Source organism: Peromyscus californicus, unplaced genomic scaffold (assembly GCF_007827085.1).
Source record: "Peromyscus californicus insignis strain IS unplaced genomic scaffold, ASM782708v3 Scaffold_6__1_contigs__length_162567912, whole genome shotgun sequence".
In the NCBI taxonomy this organism is placed as follows: Eukaryota; Metazoa; Chordata; class Mammalia; order Rodentia; family Cricetidae; genus Peromyscus; species Peromyscus californicus.
The window spans coordinates 161955488-161979884 of record NW_026294584.1 but is presented as its reverse complement, the minus strand read 5'-3'; the positions used below and the strand labels follow the sequence as shown (position 1 = coordinate 161979884).

The window sequence follows — 24397 nt, the reverse complement described above, 5'->3', positions numbered from 1 at the left end:
TTTACTTATTTTTTGAGGTGAGGGTGATGGACTTAGAGCGACTCAAGCATGCTAAACATTCACTCTACTCATAAACTGTATGTCTGGACAATGTGGAGAGACCCTATCTGAAAAATGAAACAAAATCTAAAACATCTTTTAAAACACAAGGAATCCTAACAAACACAATCTACTGTGTGTCTGTTTTTCATATCACAGGCAGGCTATTATATTTCACTAAAAATGCCTCTACCTGCATAGCATTCAACCTTATGGCTATATCACTTGTGATATACCAAGACATTTGAGTCAGGTCTGGCTATGCATGTCCATAATCCCAGCACTCAGAAAGCTGAAGCAGGAAGACATTAAGTTCTTAGTTCTAGCTAAACTATAGAGTGAGTTCAAGGCCTACCCGGGCAATTCAGTGAAGCCCCATCTCAAAATAAAAAGTTAAAACTGTGAGGATCCAGATGGTCTACAGTTCCTTTTTCAAGTACAAACCCTGACTGAGGTGTGGCTACATGACTTCAGAAAGCTACAGGCATGAGATCATGTCTAAGTCTAAGGAAGAATGTCCTTCAGCATACACAAGACCACAGGAACAGAGAAGTGTGGAAGAGGGACTCAGAATGGTACAAAGGGGACGACTGGCATTCAACTCTATTGTTAGTCGATAGCTAAACTGCTATAGATACAAATGTGGCGCACGCCTTTAATCCCAGCACTCGGGAGGCAGAGCCAGGCGGATCTCTGTGAGTTCGAGGCCAGCCTGGACTACCAAGTGAGTTCCAGGAAAGGCGCAAAGCTACACAGAGAAACCCTGTCTCGAAAAACCAAAAAAAAAAAAAAAAAAAAAAAACAACTGTGGGAAAATAAAACTTATTCATTCTTGAAATAAAGCCAGAATCATAGTCCTATGTCTCTGTCTACCACTGCCCCCCTTTCCAGAACCCTGTGTGTCCAAGGCTGTGCTAGCCTAGCCATAAAAACGAAAAAGAAAAAATATCATTTGACCTTTGTCCCTGGGTAGAAAACATTACATCACTTGCAGTGCCATAAGTAACAGGAGCACCTTCTTCTACTTTCTTTTGTCAAGAGCTTCTTTTGCTCACATTTGAGTGTGTACTACTGATAAGAGGAAGAACTCAAGGCAGTCTCAGGAGGCACTCAGCACCAACAGCACAGAACTTTCAACCCCACCCATAGCTTTAGAAAGCAGGAAGAGCCAGAGTTTAACACTGCAAGCATCAGAGTAAACTTCGATACAAGGCAGTGCTACAGGATAGTGTACTCTGCCTAGAGATGGAGACCCTACCCACCCCTTGAAAAAGGGTGGCCCTATCCACTGCATCTGAGTATAGTAAAGAAAGAATTGTTACAAGATACCCCTTAAATTTGCAATCAGTTGCAGGTAGTGCAGGACTCCAAGGAATGGGAACTGGGACAGTCTTGTGGTAGTGAGCCCTTTAACTAGTAGAATTTGATGATACAGTACTGAATGGGAGATCAGGATACCCAGAAGGCATGTGCACAAAACTAAAGAAGTTGGCAGGGAGAAAATTCCCTGTCTCACAAGTGTTGTGTGAAGGTAAAATACAGCACTGCAACCACATGGGTCATGGGAAGGGACACACTAGAGTCACTGGCACAACAAGAAACAGGCCATGGAAACAAACTTTGGGAGAAGTTTAACTCTGGACTCCAGGCTGCAGAGATGAGAACACTGGCTGAGCACCTCACTAGGTCATCCAGGACAGTACAAAATATATCGGTATTTTACTACTGTCCCAGTTCTGAACAGGGGTCCCCAAATATCTACACATTTGAGACAGGGTCTCACTATGTAGCCATATCTAACCTTAAACTTGTAGTTGTAGCATGAATCTTAAAAGTTCTTATTAATAAAATCAAACCTGAGGCCAGTTATTGGAGTGAAATGCTGGAAGGTCAGAGAGACAGAACAAGCCACAGTTAACCTCACATGAGGACACAGAAGCTTCCAGTCTGAGGAAAGAAGACCAGCTGAGAAGTTAGCCATGTGAGGTTAGCTGTGGTTTGTTCTGTCTCTCTGACCTTCCAGCATTTCACCCCAATAACTTGCCTCAGGTTTGATTTTATTAATAAGACTCTCTAAGATTCATGCTACAATACCCAGTGTGGGAACACCAATTACCTTATATAAACTGCCCTAAACCAGCTTCTCAGCAAGACACATTTTGTGACTATCTTAGTCACTATTTTGCTATGAAGAGACACCATGACCTTGGAAACTCTTACAAAAGAAAGTGTTTAACTGAGGCTTGATCACAGTTTCAGAGGGTCAGTACATATCATGGCAGGGAATGTGGTGGTGAGTATGGTGCTAAAACAGAAGCTGAAAGCTATACCCTGATCCATGAGGGGAGGGGAGGGGAGGGGAGGGCAGAGGAGGGGAGGAGAGGGCAGGGCATGGGAGGGGAGGGGAGGGGAGGGGAGGGGAAGGAGAGAGACTGACTGGGCCTGGCCTGGGCTTTTGAAACCTCAAAGCCCCTCCCCTGCCAGTAACACACCTCCTCTAACAAGGCCACACCTCCTAATCCTTCTCAAATAGTGCCACTCCCAGGTGACTAAGCATTCAAATATGAGCTTAAGGGTGCCATTCTTATTCAAAACACCACTGTGACAGAACTGTCCATCTCATTGGACTAGCTTTCTGAATTAGTCACATTTTGCCAAAATACCTTGCCTCTTAATTTAACTAGCCTGTCTTGTGAAGAAACAGAAAAAAAAAAAAAAAACATACTAGTTACTCAAGGACATCCTTCTCACAGCTAGCACTCAATGGGAGTTCCTGGGAGTCCTTCCATTGGCCAACAATTCTGTTCACTAAGTCTGCTGGGCCAGAAAGAATGGAAACCACTCAGTTGCCAACTAATTCTAAAATTTAAGCCATCCTAGTCACAGTATTTGTCCACTGTTCTAGGCATGTGTTGTGTGCCAGACTGACCTAAGGCTTCTCCAGAGGCCCTGCTAAAGGACAAAGGGAACTAGTTCTGTGTCCTTGCCCAGAGGCAGACTTGGCAAAGGGCCAACGGCCTCAAAGGAGTTAAGGTTTCAGTTCCTAAGAACTTGACTTTTCCCCCTGAAGAATACTAGAGTTATCAGTCTCAAGGACGCTGAGTGCTCAGTCAGTGATGCAGCTGAGATATCCTGGTCTCTTTGTACAACATTGCTTGACTGATTCGCTTTCAGCTGACTTGCCCCATTGTAAGATAGCTTTCTCCTGACTCTCTCCCATTTCCCCCTGCAGATCATATATAAGATGCTGTTCTTAATAAACTTGCTTGGCATAACTTGTGCGTCAAGACCACCACAACTCAGTCTTCCTATCTTCTTCATTTTTCATTCCCTCGTCCTCCCTCTCAGGAACCTGTCACTGAAGAATGACCTGCTAGTCCAGGTCCAGTAGAATTTAAATACATAGACTTGTCAGGATTTATAGCAGTCTTTAGTGCCAGAGTGAACAGTAAATTTCAGTCATGATGCCCAGGCTGACCAACAACTCATTATATAGCCCAGGCTAACCTCAAATTTGTGATCCAATATGGTGATATTTTATTTGTATTAAAATATTATTTGTATGTTAATAAATAAAGTTGCCCGGGGGTCAGAGCTATTAGCAAGCCATAGGAAAGCAGGGCAGTGGTAACATACGCTTGTAATTCCAGCACTTGGTAGGCAGAGCTGGGTAAGTCTCTGTGTGTTCAGGGATATAGCCATTATTGGATACACATGCCTTTAATCTTAATACCAATCATGGAAAACCTGGAGGCTTATACAGACAGGCTGTGAGGAGGCGGTCATGTGGTTGGGTTTACAACCAATGAGAAGGCAGGACAGGACCTCTATATAAAGACTTTAACACAGGGATAGCTCTGGTTCGGAGAGGTAGGACCACCGCAGGAGGAAGGGTAAGGTTTTAGCTCTTAGCTCTGACCTCTTGGCTTTCTTCTTTGCATTGGTTCTGTGTTTATTATTTAATAAGAAGGTTGGATACATCTACAATCCAAGGCCTCAGCCTGAGAGTCCTGGTATTACTGGCCTATGCCAACAGTCAGCTTTAAAAAAAAACAAAAACAAAAACAGTGTGTGTGTTGAGACAGGGTCTTATTATATAGCTCTGGATGGCCTAGAACTCACATTATATACCAGGCTAAACTCAAACTCAGCGTTCTACCTGACTCTGCCTCCCAAGTGTTAGGATTAGAAGCATTCACCATCATGCCTTGCTCAACTATTTTGTAATAATAAGTCAACTATTACCATGATTTACAAAAAAATTAGAAAAGTCACTATTTTATTTGGGGTGGTGGTGAAAATATTAATGCTAATATGTAAAGATATACTATCATTTCTAAATGAGTTGTGTTATTAATTTAACCTGTATAAAAATATGTACTTTCAAAGCTTGAATTTTTTTAAGGGTTTACTTTTATTTTATGTGTATGAGTGTTTTACATTCATGTAAGTGTATGCATTGTCCAGAGGTCAGAAGGGCATTATATATAACTGAAGTCACAGTCAGTTGTTAGCCACTGTCTGGATGCTGGGAAACTAACACAAGCCCTCTCCAACATTAGTAAGTACTATTACTCTCTAAGCCACCACTCTAGTCCCACCTTAAGTTACTTTTTAGCTGAACTTTTTTTTTTAAAGATTTATTTATTTATTCAGTATATAGTGTTCTGTGTGTATGACTGCACACCAGAAGAGGCCACCAGATTTCATTATAGATGGTTGCTGGGAATTGAACTCAGGACCTCTGGAAGAACAGCCAGTGCTCTTAACCTCTGAGCCATTTCTCCAACCCTTAAGTTACTTTTTAAAGGACACAAATGGTTTCTGAGACCATGTGTCTCTGTTACCTGCAGAAAGCACATCCATCCTACTTTCAGAAAGCCAAGACCTACTATGGAAGCTTCAAGGACATTCTCTATGGGTATGTGTTTCTTATAGCTATTTTATTACCTTCTGCTATCAAACTAGAATACAGAAATAGAAAAAGCAACAGAACCATAAGTAGGTTCTTAGAAAAGATCAAGACTAATGCCTTTACTGGACTGACCATGAAAATATTTGAATAGTAAAATCAAGAACAAAATAGGAACATTATTTACAACTTTACAACCAAGGGAATATAAACAAGTGAACACCAACAGTGATCCCCAAGGACAGTATGACCAAAACTGATTCAGTAGTAAATCCTCATCACCCACAAAGATGTTAATTAATCCAGCACTGAGGAAGCTGAGGCAAGTAGATCTCTGAGTTGAAGGTCAGCCTGTTCTACACAGCAAATTCCAAGCCAGGAAAGGCTTTATAGTGGAAATGTTTATCTTGGCTCATGGTTTCAAGAGTTACAGTTCATGGTTGGCAGGCTCCACTGTTTGGGCTTATTGTGAAACGTATCACAATAGCTCAAACTCATAAAGTACAAAGTAATAGGAAGCAGAAAGGAATGTGGAAAGGGATCAAGACAAGACACAGCTCCTAAAGACACACCCCAACGACTTAGTGCCTCTAGTATGCCCCACCTCCTAAAGATTCCAACACCTCGACTGGTGGTGGTTGCTGTGGGATGGTCTGTATGTCAAATGTGTTGCTGATTGGTCAATAAATAAATCACTGATTGGTCAGTGGCCAGGCAGGAAGTATAGGCGGGACAAGGAGGAGAATAGAGCTGGGAAGTGGAAGGCTGAATGGGGAGACACTGCCAGCCGCCATCAGGACAAGGAAGATGTAAAGTACCGGTAAGCCACAAGCCACGTGGCAAGGTATAGATTAATAGAAATGGATTAATTTAAGTTGTAAGAACAGTTAGCAAGAAGCCTGCCACGGCCATACAGTTTGTAACCAATATAAGTCTCTGTGTTTACTTGATCGGGTTTGAGAGGCTTGGGACTGGCGGGTGAGAGAGATTTGCCCTGACTGTGGGCCAGGCAGAAAAACTCTAGCAACAAATGGCGTCCAACGTGTTGGCAAGAGTTTCCACCTAAAAACTGAGTAAAAAGATTCTAAAATGGAGCTAAAAACAGTTCCTAGTTGTCTCTTTCAAGTTAGCAGCAGCCTGATGGTTTGACCTACAGGCGGGTTCCTAGCGTGCATGCATGCTTGACCTGCAGTATGGTGGGAATGAGGCCTCTGCAAGTGGCACATTAAGCTGTGTGCTGGATTTAGCCTTTGCTAGTACAAAAAAAAAAAAAAGAGGTTTCTGGGCTACACGCTGCTTTGATAGAAGCATAGACACACTATTTCTGAGAGTTGATGGCTCCCAGAGCTGGCGGAAAACGTATCACCGCCATGTTGGAAAGCTAAAGTGGGCGGAGCCAGCAGCGCCAGCGCAGTTTCAGGCTTAGCTTAGAAGGCTGCAGTTCAAACCAATAGGCTCAAGCTAATATAAAAAAATAAGCCGCGTAAAGATGGCTACCACACAGAGAATCTGGATTATGTTCTCTTTGATATTCATAACTGCAGAAAAACATTTGATTGTAAAAGCTGTTGAGTTATGCCAAAATGTATATTTTAAAGGTACCTTGACTTCAAAATTTGGATGTAAGGATGTGTTGCTTTGGAAAGGAGTCTCTGCTTTTGTTTTCACAGAAAGCCAGAGGCTATGGATTTGTTCCAGATTAAGATACATCAGGTTTGACCAGCCAAGACCACCTGAAAGGTCTCCAATGACACCATGGCCTAGATGATCCAACATCCAGAATGGTTTCAAGGTAACTGGCTCAGACGATACACCCTCATGGACTACTCCATAATCCTAAAGTATTCTTTGTGTCCCCATAAGATACAGCGCCCCCCTCCAGCAGGAAGTAGTAAGAGAAGCTACGCCCAAATTCCCAAATATACCAAGCTGACTTTGGAGATGTGTAAAGGTTAAAACCTTCCTTTTTAAGAAAAGAAAAGGGGAAGTGCTGTGGGATGGTCTGTATGTCAAATGTGTTGCTGATTGGTCAATAAATAAATCACTGATTGGTCAGTGGCCAGGCAGGAAGTATAGGCGGGACAAGGAGGAGAATAGAGCTGGGAAGTGGAAGGCTGAATGGGGAGACACTGCCAGCCGCCATCAGGACAAGGAAGATGTAAAGTACCGGTAAGCCACAAGCCACGTGGCAAGGTATAGATTAATAGAAATGGATTAATTTAAGTTGTAAGAACAGTTAGCAAGAAGCCTGCCACGGCCATACAGTTTGTAACCAATATAAGTCTCTGTGTTTACTTGATCGGGTTTGAGAGGCTTGGGACTGGCGGGTGAGAGAGATTTGCCCTGACTGTGGGCCAGGCAGAAAAACTCTAGCAACAGGTGGTGGCATCCATCTTTAAATCCAGCATTCAAGAAGCAGAGGCAAGTGGGGATCCCTATGAGTTCAAGGTCAATCTGGTCTACAGAGTTAAGTTCCATGACAGCCAGAGCTATAGAGAAACACTGTCTCCAAAAAGAAAACAAAAAGATTCTAGCACCTCCCAACACAACACCACTAGTGGGGTGCCCTGTGCCCAATCATTACCCTACCTGAAGGGATGGATGACATTTTACATTCAAACCATAACAATTTGCCAAAAAGCTACCCACAAAGAAATGTTTGGGCTCAGATGGCTTTGTTAGTCACATTAAATCTTTAAAGGTTTAAAATCAATTTTACACAGGAGACAGGGAAAACCACCCAACTGAATTATTTTCAGCCAATATTACCCTGTACAAAATGAAGATAATCTCTCACAAATAAAGACATAAAAACCCCTCAAGAAATATTAATGCAAGCAAGTAAAATCCAAGTACACATTAGTTATATACCATGACTCTGTAATGTATCCCAGTAATCCAAAGTTCACTCAACATCCCAAATTAATGCAGAATAAACAAAAAAATTAAAAAAGGATGAAAATCAGATGATCTCAATAGGTATAGAGAAAGTTTATTTAAAATATTCCCAACTGCCCTTCCAACTTAAGTCCAAGAGAATTGTACCAGCAAAGAAGGGTAGTGGAAAAAGAAGGGCCATTCTGTCCTCAACTGAAGTGATAATCCAAGAACCATCAACATTCACAGGAAGGGCTTCAAGAGGCAATCCCCTGAGCACTCTACGTATTTGCCAGAAAGGAGATGGGGACTCTGTGTGTACACATACTGATACCATGCCCAATAAAAACCATGGGCCAAAAAAATAAAGATGTTCCATTAGCAGTATCCCTGTATAACTGTCCTGAGTGTGAGGATGAAGATTCAAAAAAAAGCTGGTACCTACACCCCTATTGTTACCACAATCAAAAATCTACATACAATCAATGTGCATGAGAACTGCTGAGGGTTATAAAACTACAAAAAATAAAATGCCCACAACCACTGCTGTGTTTAATGTTCTAAGAGTGACATTAAGAGAGAGGAACACAAGGATGCCCAGTCTTGCAACTTCTACACAACACTTACTAGGTGTTCTGGCCATGGCAGTTACAATAAAGCATGCAGAGTGGATGACAGTAACTCAGGTTCCAGATTAAAGAAAGCTACCTATTTGTAGAAAATATCTTCTATATAGAAAATCAAAAGAAATTTGTTCTAAATTGAATTAAAAACTGTTTGAAGGCAAGCATGATGGCTCATGTCTGCAATCCTACCACTTGGAAGGCAGAAGCAGGAAGGAGGATCATCCTTCACTACATGAGTTTAAGGCCAGCCCTGGCTACATGACACCTTTTCTCAAAAATAAATAACTAAATTGGCTAGGTCACAAATACAAGATTGATCATAAAACCAGCTAGATATAGTGTTGGGACCAGCCGACTTGTTGAACAAAATTGGAATAGGGGAGTGAGGATTAAGAAAGAAAGAGACAAGAGACAGAATCGGGAGGGCTCTCGAATACTGCAGCAGCCCCGAATTTGTATCTCATAGCTTTTTTTTATACCCAAAGCAAGGGCAGCAAAAGATTTCGTTACCATGGTTCACCGAACAATCATAAACACCTCCTTAATTCTCAAAACATGTAGTAACCATATCTTTGACCAAACATCCCGTTATTCAGCCTTGAGGAGCAGAAACAAGCTTGACCTTAAATCAAGATGGAATCAAGCCACAAGCAGAAGTCACTGTGGGCTCCCACAGTATAGTAACATATGCCTATATTCCTACAACTCTAAAGAGAGAATCAGGAAGTTCATGAACTTGAGGGCAGTCTGGGCTATCCAAGATATTGTATCAACAAAAGAAAATCAAAATGAAAGAAAAAGAAAAAAATGTACTTCTTCATAATTAAGCCAGAAACTAAGGAAGGTTTTCTATTCACAGTAACACTGAAGACAACTTTAAGGAACCAGGAAGAGTGGCACACACTTTTAATCCCAGCATTCAGGAGGCAGAGGCAGGTAGTTCTCTGTGAATTAGAGGCCAGCCTGGGCTACATAGTGAGTTTCAGGACAGCCAGAAACTTTGTCTCCAAAAACCAAAAAGGGAGGGAGGGAGAGAAGGAAAAGAAAGAAGAAAAATAAATAAATCAATAAACAAAACCTTGCAGAAGACCCAATTCCTAGCACCCCTATCAGGAAGCTCATAATCACCTTTAACTCCTTCTCCAGGGAATCTGACACCCTCTTCTGGACTCCAACAGCACCTGTACTCAAGTGCACATAACAACCAATCACATTTGACCTAAGTATATGAACAGACCACCTGCACCAATCGAAATTGCTCAAAACAAGTTATTTCACCTGTTTCTCTCTTTTAAAAAAAAAAAAAAATCAATCCTTTCCTTTGAAGCAACATTTGTTTGATTTCTAATTGAACCTGTTTCTCTCAATTTATACATTCTACTTCATATGAAAATAAAAACCTGACTTCAGCCACCTTTGTGATGTCTTGTCTAAGACTGGGTAAGAGGTCAAAGGCAGTATTCACTTAGACACTCATTTGTGGCATAGTTCTAATCTCACTTGAGATTGTATTTCACTAGGCTGGCTCTAACTACACCTTTCATTTACAACTTCATTTAGCATATCAAGAATTTTAAGCCCTGCAAAGCTTCTCAAAAAAAAAAAAAAAAAAAAAAAAAACCAGAATTCAAGGTCTTAAGGGTTTCTTAGTTTGCATTTCTGTAGCCAGGGCTGCTACAAAGTCTTGCTTTATCTAAAACTGAATGCTTCCCACTTCTGTTTTACATGGATTGGTTTCCAAAGAAATGGGAAAAGAAGCCCTAGTAAGACAAAGATGCCTGAAGTTCACCCTTAAACTTTAACACGATTACAATTCCCTAAGCAGCTGAGCTCCTAAAATCATGGCACTGATAATGTAAAAGAGAAGGAACTAATCATATAGATAAAAGGGAAAAACCAAACTAGGGCAAGATCTCTGTAACCAAGGAATTTGCTGAGCAATCTGACCTCACAAGCAGGGAGTGAAAATCTAATTCCAGCACTTAGGAACCAGAAGGATCAAGAGAGATCATGCCCAGCTAGACAGCAAGTTCAAGACCAGGCCAAGCTACAAGAGATGGGTTTGATATACACAAAGTTCATTAATTTATTCTTGCAAGTTGAACTGCAAGATAGTATAGCTTTAAAATGTCCACGGTCATAAAAAAGAAAAAAAATACACTGTCTCTAACAGAATAAAACTTAAGCTCTATTAAGCAGTTACTATGTGCCAGAAGCTATTTTAAGAGTGTTCTAGAGTCAAGCAGAAAAAACCCACAAAAGCCATAAGATTACAATTCCCATACAATTTCGTTCTGATTGATTTATGTCTAGAGGCTAATTTCACAAAAATCATAGCCTGATCACAGGGTGGGTACAATCATGTCCCATGCACATTCTTCCCAAAACCTCAAGGGGGGTATCAGGGTGGGAGTGAAGGTTACACAAAAGTTACAGTGGTCTTTCCTGGAACACTTACAATTATCCCAGTCACAGTTGAGCGCATCTCTTAATAGAAATCTCTTTACATTGTTACATTGTGGGTGGTTGAATAATGGCTGAGTCAGTTTGCCCTTGGAACTAGCTTTTTAGTTCCTCATTCTCCTGGGGCTTGGGGGGTGTAAGCCTGAAGGGTCAGGGTCTTTCAATACTACTGTTATCCCATTTTACAGAAGCTGAAGAGGGAAGTAAAATTCTTCTGAGATTTTACAGTGAGGGGTACAGCCAAGTGGAGGCGCCAACACCTGGACACAAATAACATACTGCAACATGCAGCTACAGAAACCACTGCCCCGTCAGCAGAAGAGGCTTTCTAACAAGCTTTACTGAGAGATGGAACCCTCAGAGATCACCGAATGTAAAGACATGACTGAGCAGTTAAGAGTATTGTGGCCCTAGAAGAGGACCCGGGGTAGAGTCCCAACACCAACATGATGGATACACAACTTCCTATAACGTCAGTTCGAGGGGATCCACACCCTCTTCTAGCCTCCATAGACCAAGTACACACAACATATTCTTACATGTGGGCAAAACACTTATGCTCATAAAAAAACAAATTTTCAAAAAAATTTTAAAAATAAGAGCTAATCTTTGCCTAGGTAACTTTAATTCACCACCTAATATAACCTCTCCTACAGTAGCAATTCCCTCAAAGTTCCATCTCCAATGCTGCCAAAAAAATAATAGTAATATTAATAATAACCCTCTCCCCTGTTTTAAAACTAAGGCATAAATAAAAACTGTTAAGCACCAATAATATTATTTCTTAAGCTTTGCCATCAAATCCACTGTTGTTGCACTGGTTCCTGAGGGTTTTGTTTGGGGGCAGTTTGTTTTTTGTTTTCCTGATTTTTTTCAGAGACAGGGTTTCTGTGTAGCTCTGGCTGACCTGGATGGAGCTCAATCTGTAGACCAGGCTGGCCTCGAAACCCAGAGATACACCTGTCTCTGCCTCCCAAGTGCTGGGACTAAAGGCGTGGACCACCATCTCTCAGCTTTTGGGGGGAGTTTTTGAGTAGTTCACTATATAGGTCCTGATTCACCTGGAATTTACTAGGTAAACCAGGCTAGCCTTGAACTTAGATCTGCGTGCCTTGACGGCATTTTATTCCATAAAAAACGGTGGAATTAAAGGCTTGCAAACAATGGCAGGCCAAGTTCTGTAGGTTTAACCAATGTTGATTCAACGACATTTTATTCCATAAAAAATTACTCCACGGTAAAATGTGAATAGTTATCCTGTAGAACCAGGACAGGCTTTTTAAAGTGCAGACTTACCTGTAAATACAATTTTACCTTTTAGTCTCTCCCACAAGGAATATGTTCACGCCTTTGAGCCTAGGAAAAGCAAGAAACGTTTTTAAGATCAGAGGGCATATCTATCTTCCTTAAAGTAGTACTGAGATTTACTAAGTTTACTGAATTGGTATTAGTTATGCTAAAAACAAAACTACTAAACTAGGCTAGTCTCAAAATATTCCCTGCCACTAGAATTCAAGTGCGCTTCTCCAAGTCCACTACTGTCCTAAATTCCAAAGCAAAAAATACTTCGTTAGCAATTTTCTTTATTGGGTTGGTAAAAGAAAACCCGACTGGGGCTTAGGGAAGCAGTTACTAAGACCTTAGCATACTAACAAGAAACAAACTTCCCCTTAAATGTAACACATTTGGCAGACAATTTAAATACCCACGCAAGTTCGGCTGCTGGCCTATTGGAATGCATGCCAAGCTAACACACTTCACCTGCTTTTTCATTTTTCTAGGAAGGCACTCAAAGTACCACAAATGCAAAGTGCTTCCGAGATGCTGCGGGCCGCGGTGTTCACCCAGGCCTGGGAGGTTCGAGGGAGGAGCGCAATGCAATGCCGCCGGGTCGCAGGGGCGGGGGCGGTGAAGGCGCGGAAGACAAGCCAGAAAGAAACCGAAAAGCAAAACAAAGCTCTGCTTCTCCTTCCGAGACAGGAAGGAACGTGAAGCTGCAACAAGCCCGCCCGCTAGGTCAGGCCAACAACCGCAGACCGCGCGCCCGCCCCGTGCGCCGCGACCCTAGCGGGCTGCGGAGACGCTAGCGACGCCCCTCGGCGGGGACCGAGGTGACCGAGACCCAGCCCTGAGCCCCGAACGGAGAACAAAAGCCCGCTCCGCCACAGACCTGCCGCCCCTGCGGGTGCTCGCTCGCCTCTAGCATGGATCAAGGCCTCCGCCGAGCGCGGAGCTTTGGAGGCGGCCTCGGTCTGGGCGGATCCAGCTGGCTCCGCGCTCCGCCCCGGGCGTCTGCGCCACGACCACGGTCCTAGTGCCGGGCAGATGCGCCTTCTGCAGCCTGAGGGGAGGTCAAAGCCTCGCCCTGCGCCTGGAATTTGCACCAGAATCACCTGGAGGGCTTCTGAAGCAAAAAGCCAAGCTGCAGGCGGGAATATAACCGATCCAGTCAGTTGGGATGGGGTTGAAACTCTATTTCAGACAAGCTGTAATTCTGTGAAGATAAGTTGATGAAGATCTCATAAGCAATGATCAATCTTCAGATGGGATGGCAACATTTTCTATGAAGTACGTGAAAGAAAATGCACCCTCTGCGGGGCGTAATGGTGCATGCCTTTAAACCCAGCATTTGGGAGGGAGAAGCAAGATCGCTGTGAGTGAATGAGTCCAGCCTGGCCTACCTAGCAAGTTCCAGGACAAAGTTCTCAACCAAGGGAAAAAAAAAATAGGTAGATGATTGATAGATAGATAGATAGGCAGGTAGTGCTGAAGGGCTCTAACAAGCCCACAGTGGCAAACATGGCACAGGTCCTGGTCCCTCCGCACTGTTTTGCTAAACCACTAGACTCCGCATTAGACTCATTCAGCCACTTCCTCATGCCTGACTCATTCCTGAGGCTGACCACCAAGGTCCAGCTATCAAAAATGTTTGGCTAAACTAACATGACCAATCGGGACTTATCAACTCATCCTATCACGGACTTCCCCATTTTTCTCCTTAAAAACCACTCCTGCTGAGCCACGGGCTACAGATTCAGTTTGTCACGTGCAGTAGTAGTTCCTGTAGCCATACAGCCTGGGCGAAATCACTTATGTTACAAGATTGTGAGCCACATGAATGGGACCAGCTGCTGCAAGTGTAGACATTTATGGAGACATAACTGTAGGGTAACAGAGCCAAGAAAAAAACACCCTGAACCCTGACTTGACCCCAAGACAAAGGTCAAAGGAAAAACATCCTGCCAGGGGTTTGACCTTGAGCTCAGAAACTTGGAAATCCCCACCCCCACCCATGACTCAGCGTTAACGGCCAAACAATGTTTCATCTTATACTTTCCCACTAAGCTCACAGCGCATGCTCCAAACCATATACAAGCCTTCCCCTCCATTCAGCCCTCTGCTTCTCTCTTCCTGCTCAGAGGCAGCGGCCATTCTGTTCTTCTCCCCAATAAATCTCTTATGTGAGGTTTGTTACATGGTTTGATTATGTGATATTCCTTGGCTCCTAATTGCCAAGATGCCCTTATGACAGAAAACCCTTATATTGCTGCTGTAACGCCGCCGACAGGTTCTCCTGATGCCTGTGTTCCTTCTTGAGTTCTGAGCCACGTTGGGACCCTATATCTCATCTCCAGTCCACCCACAACACACTCACCTTCGAGCTCACCATCTCTCAGCACCCCATCCACCAGGGATAATTCCATAAATTTCCCCTTTGGTCGATATGAACTCTTCCCCAAGTCGGAGGAAGTGACCACTGAGCATCTGGCACCCCTCCGGTACTCTTGGAGATGGATGCACTCCCAGCCACAGTCTTACATCTGGCTGGTCCTCTTCACCGACCCTTGTCCCCCTACCCTCAGAGCTGCAATCCTGCGGCTTCCTTGGCTATTGTGACCCTTTACTGTCCTGCTTCCTTTCTGCCTCCACCCTCAGACCTGCCTGTAATCCCTCATGACTTTTATGATAGTTGTATAGTCAGGGTTCTCTAGAGTCACAGAACTTATGGAATGAATCTCTCTCTCTCTCTCTCTCTCTCTCTCTCTCTCTCTCTCTCTCTCTCTCTCTCTCTCTCTCTCTCTCTTCTCTCTCTTCTCTCTTCTCTCTCTTCTCTCTTCTCTCTCTCCCTCCCTCCCAACCTTCCTCTCTCCCTCTCTATATACATATATGGGAATTTATTGGAATGACTTACCAGCTGCAGTCCAACAATGGCTAGTTATGAATGGAAAGTCCAACAACCTAGTAGCTGCTCACTCCCACAAGGCTGGGTGTCTCAACTGGTCTGCTGGTATCTTAAAGAAGGAACAGATGTGCTGATGGAGGTGAGGGCAAGCAGGGAAGAATATCCCTTCCTTCTTCCATTGTCCTTACATAGGCTTCCAACAGAAGGTGTGGCCCAGATTAAAGGTGTGCCTTCCAACCTCAAGGTCTATATTAAAGGCATGTGTCTTCCTGCCTCAAGATCCAGGTCACAAGTGTGCCCTTCATTTGGGGATTATAGTTCGTTCCAGATATAGTCAAGTTGACAACCAGGAATGGCCATCACAATAGTATGTGACCTGTTCCCCATCCCTTTCCAGTCGACGAGACCTCACTCCTGAGCTCGGTTTTTCATTGCCTTCTGGCAAGCTTTCAGGCCTCATTGAAAGCCCTGGTACCAAGTGCCACATCTCCTCAAGTGGTTAGCCCTGACCCTCACCGAGTGTGGTGATGACCCACTGTTAGCATTCAGGCATCTGTACTGGCCTGCCCTTAGGGTCCTGACAGTATATAACCTCAGCTGCAGCCACTAAGAGCACCCCCTGTGCACATTCGCTACATTTCCTTATAAAAGGCAGGCCTCGTACACCTCCTGTCTCTTTCTCTTTCTCTTCCTTTGCTCTCATCCCCAGGGACTGGTCTCTTCCCATTTTTCTGCCCCTTCTCTGCCCCTTCTCTCCCCTCCCCTCAATAAACCTCCAATGTTGGCCCTGTTGTATGGTGTGACTCTTCATGTCACTTTTAAAATACAACACCCACTAAATGGCTTGTTCCTCTTCTGGTCCTTCCAGAGTCCTGGGGACACCCTGGATTACAGGCTACTCCAACCCCCAACCCCAATCCATGGGAGTGGTATCATCATACCCTCTCATTCACCCTTGGGGTGCCTCTTAGAAAATCTCCAGCCTCTATGCTTGGCACCAATCAAAATGGCTGCTTAACCACAGCCTAGATCCCAATACTACTCAGATCCTTCAGATCAAGGAAATGGGAAGAGGATCCCCATTGTCTATATCCCAACTTCCTCTTATCTCTGCTCCAAATCCTCTCTCTCTTCTTCCTGTTCCCCCACCTAACTCCTAGCTATGAAGCACAAACCATTTCTAATCCAGCTGAGAAGGCTCCTCCTCATTGGCCTCAACTTTAAGCTCCTTCTCTTCCTCTAGCCCCTCCAGTCTCCCCTTCTCCCTCTCCGGTACCTACTTTTAGCCCACTGGAAGCCTTCGGTACTCCTGCTACTCATTCCAGCTTTGCCATAGAACCCCCTCAGCCAACTCCCACCTGGCCTAACCCAGCCCCAGTTCTCCCTTTATGGGAGGTTGTCACCTGGAAACTTTCTCATTAAGTAATTTCCTTTGAGCATGTGAGCTTTCTAGGTTCTGTGTCTATTGGTTTTGTTTGTTTTCTCTATCCCTGCCAGACCAGCCTCTCCAGTAATGTTGCTTGCCATGGCTGCTCTGATGGCAAGGGCTCAGAATTTATCCCTAGGCTTTCTGGTCACTGGATTCAGCAGGGATTCAGATGTCTTTTGAGTGTGGCTAATATTAAAGTTGTTTCATGCTGTTCTACTTTATTGGATAGCTGGTTGTGGAGTTGGGTTATAGATCCCTTTTCTAGACCCAAGCATGTTGGTATAAATGTTTCCTCCAAAATCTCTGCCCTGTGTGACGGAGAAAGGAGAGCAAAATAAGACAGGGATTTAAAGGAACCTGCTTTGCAATGAGCGTTCTCAGTAATAACTATTGTGTCTCTAGTAAATAGTTAGATGGAAAATGTGAAAGCTTAAGTAAGTTCTGAGGGTCTAAGAAAGTGTCTGAGGATGTGAAAGCCAGTATTTTAAGGTATGTAAATGCAAGTTGTAAAGGTATAAGAAAGTAGTCTAAGGTAATGAAAAAAATGTTTCCAATTTCTTTCTCCCTCTATTTTGAAGGTTCAAAGTTTTAATATCAATCAATGGAGCTCTGATAAGCTGATAAAATACTACTATTATCAGTCACAAGTTTAAGATTTTAAATTTCTTTTGGTTGTCTTCTAAGCATAGATACAAAGGTGCTTCTCATCATGCTAAAAACATCTCTGTCCAATTTATATGTCCAGCTCTCAGAACAGAGGAAAAAAAGGAAAAGCTTTGGGTTAAAAAGCATGAACAGGGGCTGGAGAGATGGCTCAGAGGTTAAGAGCACTAGCTGTTCTTCCAGAGGTCCCGAGTTCAATTCCCAGCACCCACATGGTGGCTCATAACCATCTGTAATGAGATCTGGTGCCCTCTTCTGGTGTGCAGACATAATGCAGGCAAAATACTGTATATATAATAAATAAATAAATCTTTTAAAAAAAAGCATGAACAAAGACTCAAGGTATGACATCTGTTGTCTACTTTTCTACAATTAGATTTCAGTATAGATTACAAACATTGGTAATGCTAATATATCTAAAACTTTTATCTCCTTATAAACAAAAAATTGAGGTAAGCTTCAGGGAGTTGGGTAGTGGTTTCCACTCTCATTCAGTGGGATTAACAATACACTCAAAGGAAGAAGGTTTAATGTCGAGTTTAAGGAACATTTGCCCCGGCCAGCGGAGTGTCAACGGGGGTGACCCATCTGTGGGAGAGAATGAGAGGGATGGGGGAGACACGAGAGAAGACAGCAAGACAGTGTGTTCTGATCAAGCTGCAAATTTTATTCTCCTCAGCAAGGCTTATATAGTATGGGAGGGGGAGGGGAGGAGGGAAGGGGTGCACGACGTGCCGTACGTGCAGGTGAAGGGGGACGTGCAGGTGAGGGGCTACGTGCAAGTCGTGCAAGTCGTGAGGCTGCTAGGTGGTAAGGTCACTGGTCAGGGCCCATTGTTCTGTTGCTATGCTACCTGACCTGCCTGACCTGTTCTTTATCTTTGGGGGCATCCGGTTTAGGGTAGGGGCTTATTCTCTGGCTTAGCTAGTACTTTTCCATGGTCCTTGTTTGGTCTCTGACAAACATTAAATTCTTATCTTTTTTTAAAACAAACCTTGTACTTGCCCCTTCCCCAACTGCTGAACTCAGGCACTGAGACTAGTTTTAGTGAGAGGTCAATTAGCTTTATATACATAATCCTCTTCATGTTCAGGAATGTCTACCCAGCCAGATATAACTGCTGCAAGTTCCAATCAGAGAAGAACACTCAGACACAATCTATGAGCCAATTGAAAGTCTTTATTCCAGCCATCTGGTGACTACAGCTATGTATTCAGGACCTAAGTGTAATGCTAAGCCTTTTACAAAGTCCATATTTAAGCAAGAAAACCACATCCTTTCTGGAAAGTCCCCAAATATTCTGTAATAGTCAGGGTTCTCTAGAGTAATATATCTTATAGAATGAATATGAGATTTATTAGAATGACCTACAGGCTGAGGTCCAGCTAATCCAACAATGGTTGGCTGTGAACAGAAAGTTCAAGAATTCAGTAGTTGTTCAGTTGACAAGGCTGTATGTCTCAGCTGATCTTCAGTATATGCTGGAATCCTAAAGAAGTAGTGTTATGCCCACATCGTGAGTCCCCCAACAAGACCACCACAGAGCCAACTTTCCAATGCAAGAACAAAAGGTTTCTTTATTCGAGCCCGGGCAAGGACCTCGTCCAACACTCCAATACATCGAGTAGGGGAGAAAGGTCCCAAGCACCATTACAAGGGGTTTATATAGGGAAAAAGCTTACAAGCAGTGGGCTACATGTCTTGGCATTTCAGGATTGGATGAGGGAACTAGGGATAAGGTAATCCTTTGAAATTGTTGGTTGAGCTATAAGTGCAAAATTTCCCCTGGGCGGTGGTGGTGCACACCTTTAGTCCCAGCACTCGGGAGGCAGAGCCAGGTGAATCTCTGTGAGTTTGAGATCAGCCTGGTTTACATAGCGAGAGATCCAGGACAGGCACCAAAACTACACAGAGAAACCCTGTCTCAAAAAAACAAAAACAAAACAAAACAAAAAAATATATAAGTGCAAAATTGCTCAAGATGGCTGCTGGTTTTGCTCCTTCAGTAGGCTCTAATGCCAGGGAAGGAATGGACTTGCTAGCAAGGCGAGAGCAAGCAGGCAAAGAGCAAAAGCTTCCTTCTCCCATGTCTTTATGTAGGTTTCCATCAGAAGTTATAGCCCAGGTTATAAACTGGTTTTCCTGTGAGACCAAAGCTCTTCCATTTTTAAAATAAGGCCTCTAGTTTGTAAGAATCTCTATTCTAGGTTTAGGTTTTGAGTTCCCACTGTTGACCCAAGTTCCAGGAACCCAAAAGTACAAAGTACAGAATAACAAGTTAATCATGTGATGGTGACTGTGTGACCACGGAATGTTCCAACTCTGGTCTCCATGGTGACTGTTTAACCACAGAATGTTCCAGCCCTCGGACAGTCAATGAGAAATGGTGACAAACCACCACCCCCCTAGCGGTTAGATAAAGATAAGGTTTCTGGAAAGTCCCTGAAAACCAGCCAATCAGAAATGTGCCCGTACTGAAATTTCCTGCTATTGTAATCTTGTGGGTTTTGCCTTTAAAAGCTGTGCTCAATTCAGGCTGGGCACCTCCTCCAGCCTCCATTGGATGTGCTTGACGAGGTCCCTGCCTAGGCTTATATTGCTCCCGAATAAAGCCTTGCTCTTGCATTCCGGGTCCGCTTGTCTTTGGTGGTAGTCTCTCTGGGGGTCTCATTCTGGGCACAACATTCCCAGATCAAATGATCTAGATTAAACATATGTTTTCCCACCTCAAGATCCAGATGAAAGGCCTGTCTTTTCCCGGCTCAGCTGATCCAGATTAAAGGTATATCTAAAGGTATATTAAAGGTATATACCTCAAAGATCCAGACTAGAAGTGGATCTTCCCACTTCAAATTAAACAAAAGTCTCTCACAGGTGTGCCCTCCATTTTTGGGTTTTAGTTAATTCTGGATGTAGTCAAGTTGACAACCAAGACTAGCCATCTCAGCTTCCTTCTTGCAGCTGCAAGCTAAGCAAATAATTACAAAAGCCATATTATGCAATTAGCAGAAATAGGTAACGCTGACTTTTGCAAAGAGACTATATTCCCCATTGTTTTTCTTCCTGGAATAGTTTTTCTCAAGTTCTCCATTGCAGTTACTAGCACTTTACACAGCAAGACAATGTTCATCCAAGGTACCAAAATGGAGTTACCATATTCAATTTAAATCCCTCATCACGTTCCTCAGTGGTTCTATGAATGTGGTAGTTGATCTCATTAAGAGATGTGGCTTTGTTAGAGGAAGTGTGTCACTGTTGGGGCAGGCTTTGAGTTCTCCTATGCTAAAGATACTGCCTCGTGTCACAGTCCACTTCCTGTTGCCTTCTGATCAAGCTGTAGCCAGCACCATGTCTGCCTGTATGCCGCATGCTCCCACCATGATGATAATGGACTGAACCTCTGAACTGTAAGCTGTTACCTCAAGTAAATGTTTTCCTTTATAAGTGTTTCCATGGTCATGGAGTCTCTTCACAGCAATAGAAACCCTAAGACAGAAGTTGGTACCAGAGACTGGGATATTGCTGTGATAGGCCTGACCATGTTTTTCTTTGAATGAATATGGACTTAGGGACTGTAGATTAGAAAAGCAGTTGAATGCTTTAAGTACTGCTTAATGGGGCATACTAGTAGGAGCATAGAAGACAGTGGTTCTAAGAGTTATTTGAACTGTGGGGGAGAGGTGGGGGACAATTTCTCAAGAGGTTTCAGAGGAGAAGAAATTGTTTGTTGCCTGGAGATTGTTCTTGTGATATTTTGGTGAAGAATGTGGCTGCCTTTTCCCTTGTCTGAAAAGTCGGCCTGAGGTTAAAGTGAAGAGCTTTGGATTAATTCCATTGGCAGAGGAAATCTCAAAACAGCCTAGTACAGACTCTGTCATGTGGTTATTAGTGTTAACTCTAATGAAGATTTATAATGAAAAGGAGCAAGCTGAGCAAATAAAAAATACAAAATATACAGATTGAGAAAAGAGGCACCAGGAAGTGGAATAGAGCTAAATCCTGTGTCCAAGGAGATAAACAGATTAAGAAGTTAAATAAAAGGAGTAGTGACCTCAGGGCAAGATGCCACCCATCTGAGATTCCAACTTGTGAAAAGTAATTAAAGGAAAGCTTAGAGCCCAGCATGGTAGTTCATGCCTTCAATCTCAGCACACAGGAAGGCAGAGGCTGGTAGAGATTAGCTGATTGCCCTACACAAAGACTTATAATGATGAGCAAAGAATGGAGTGGAAAGATGATAAAAGAATGAGATATCAGGACCTCCCTTTCTTAGAAAAGTTAGCACATGCAGACTCACTGTGGTATCATAGGACTAAGGAACAACAGAATGCCAGGTTTAGACATATATATAACTTCTACAAACATATAAAACATAAACCTTGTATTGTGTCAAAATTTGAATAACTAAGCCGGGCGGTGGTGGCGCACGCCTTTAGTCCCAGCACTCGGGAGGCAGAGCCAGGAGGATCTCTGTGAGTTCGAGGCCAGCCTGGTCTACAGCGCGAGATCCAGGAAAGGCGCAAAGCTACACAGAGAAACCCTGTCTCGAAAAACCAAAAAAAAAAAAAAAAAAAAAAATTTGAATAACTGCAGCAGCTTTTGCCTGAGGAATTTTCTTGGACACTCTGACCATTAAGAGTTAATAAAGGCCGGGCGGTGGTGGCGCACGCCTTTAATCCCAGCACTTGGGAGGCAGAGCCAGGTGGATCTCTGTGAGTTCGAGGCCAGCCTGGTCTCCAAAGCGAGTTCCAGGAAAGGCGCAAAGCTACACAGAGAAACCCTGTCTCGAAAAACCAAAAAAAAAAAAAAAAAAAAAAAAAAAAAAAAAAAAAGAGTTAATAATACTCTGCTTGGGATATGGCAATCTGCCTGGGCTGGCTTGGAAATTTTGTTTTGCTCTAGCATCCTTGAAGCAACCAGAGCTACCAGCCTGAGAACAGGTTGTCATATGCCTCTAGATTCTTACAAATTGGGTTATGGGGTCATGAGTAAAAATGATAATTCTGTTCATCAATGATGTCAAAACTTGAGGGGAAATGATTGGAAAAGATAACTCTGTTCTGTCACAGTTAATCAATGATGACTAAAAGATGAGCAAGAGGAAGTGAAACACATGTCCAAAGAAAAAATGATAATGATCTATGTTTTGGAACAACATGAATCTATCCCTGCTTACTAAATTCTGTATAAATAAAGAAGCACTCTGGCACTGGGCGGTGGTGGTGCACGCCTTTAATCCTAGGACTTGGGAGGCAGAGCCAGGCAGATCTCTTTGAGTTCGAGGCCAGCCTGGTCTACAGAGCAAGATCCAGGACAGGCACCAAAACTACAAAGAGAAACCCTGTGTCGAAAAAAAAAAAGAAAGAAAGAAAGAAAGGAAAGAAAAAAAAGAAACACTCTAGCTACTAGTCACTCAGGCTGCAAGATTCTCCTGACCACCATGTCTCGGTCACTCCTTCCCTCACCCTCCTCTCTGGGACCTGTCTACCACTGGGGACAGCTCCTGGTATTTCTGTTTTTAATTATGTGCATCTGTATGTGTCTGTGTACATGCGTGCAGATGCCCAAGGGGGCCAGAGACATTGGATCCCCTCGAGCTGGAATACAGGCACACCCTGTGTGGGTCTGAGAGGCAAACTGAGATCCTCTGCAAGCACTACACTACACCGAGCCATTTCTCTAGCCCCTAAACACAGGTCTCTACAGTTTTTATTGCATTTATTTATTGTGGTGTGTGTGTGCTGGGGTGTGACAGTAGGAGGACACTTGTGGGCTCTGCGGAACTCAGGTTGTCAGGCTTGGCAGTGGCCCTGGCACACTGAGTCACCTAGATGGGTCCAGCTTTTCTTTTCTTGTTTTTTTCTGAGACTGGGTGTCATGGAGCCAAGGCTGACTTCTAACTTGCTGAGTATGACCTTGAACCTCTCCATCCACTCCTGAGTGTTAGCTAGGATTAGGGATGGCTCCCAGGGTCTCAGGCTACGTAAAAACTCCTAACAACTGAGCCAGGCCCCCATTCAGATTTTGACCAGGCATCTGAGGAGCATTCCTCAAACGGTAAATTTAGATACAGAAACAGAGCTTGTCGTTTTCTTAGTTTGGGATATTTTTTTCCTTGTACATCATAGATTTTCATTGATGAAAGTGAGATGGCTTAATTTTGGAGTCGTGAGTTGAGGGGCCTGTGGGGAATCTAAGAGATTCAGAACCTGAGCCCTACAGGTTGAAAATCGCCGTGGGCTGTGACTTTACAATAGGGGAGCCATATATTATGATTTATCGCAACTGAATGTGCATTAAAAGTTTACTCACCTCTCCAGATTCATCCTCTCAGGACAGTGCTGGCTGCATACAGCTCTGCAGGAGGTTTTATAAATCAGAATTCCCCAGACATGGCCCACAAAGCTGTGCAATTGCGCTCCAGGTCTATAGGGACTGACCAGAGGGCACGGCCCCTAGTCTCAAGGTTAGAGAAGGGCTTTATGGTTCCCAACTGCCTTGAGAACCCAGAGGTCCAGAACAAAACACAGCTAGGAAGAAGGGCGGAGCTGGTGTGTTCTGGCGGCTGCGCAGTGCACGTTTCTCCGCCTCCTCGCTCTGGCTGCCCAGTGTTTTTCCAGCTGCCGGCTCAGACTTCCTCTCCCCAGAAAGGAGATTCGGTGTACATTTTTTTTTCTTCCTGCGCGTGAAGCTCCAGCAAAGTCAGGTAAGGACCGCAGTACCCTTTTAAAAGCAGAGTCCTGTCCTTTTTTCCTTAGGAAAGTAACGTGGTCACAAGCATTGTTTGTAATTTAACCTTTTTGTTTCTTTGCTTGAGACAAGCTCTCACTTTGTAGCCCTGGCCTGCAGTGCAGCCCAGACTTGCTCAAATTAGAGGCAGTTCTGCCCTAGCCTCCCAAGCGATGAGATTACAGACATGTGCTACTGTGCCCTGCATTGTTAACCTTGTGCGTGGTGTATGTGTGTGTGTGTGTGTGTGTGTGTGTGTGTGTGTGTGTGTGTGTGTGTGTGTAGACCAGAATGTGTCACCAGAAGCTAAAGTTACAGGTACACACTCTGGGACATTGACACCGGGAACCAAACCCTGGTCCTGCGGAAGAGAAGCAAGCTCTCAATGCCTGCACCTTCCCTCCAGGTGGTTTGCTCATTCTGTCTGTCTGTCTTTTTATAAGATAGTAGTCCAGGGAGGCAGTCCACCTACTGAG

General features: G+C 43.6%; 1 protein-coding gene across 7 annotated transcripts in view; it reads right to left on the bottom strand.

Annotated features, from left to right (window-relative positions):
* Window positions 1–23687, bottom strand: part of Resf1 (retroelement silencing factor 1) — a 34421-nt gene extending 10734 nt beyond the window's left edge. The window contains exons 1-2 of one of the 7 annotated variants that reach the window (XM_052722126.1): window positions 23505–23687; window positions 12214–12273 (exon numbers count right to left, since the gene is read on the bottom strand). The gene's annotated coding sequence lies outside the window, so the exon portion shown is untranslated. Of the gene's footprint in view, window positions 1–12213; window positions 12274–12678; window positions 13056–13087; window positions 13186–23504 lie in introns of those variants that run through there. The other 6 variants (XM_052722129.1, XM_052722131.1, XM_052722125.1 and 3 more) reach the window with 6 other exon arrangements.
* Window positions 23688–24397: the final 710 nt, after the last annotated feature.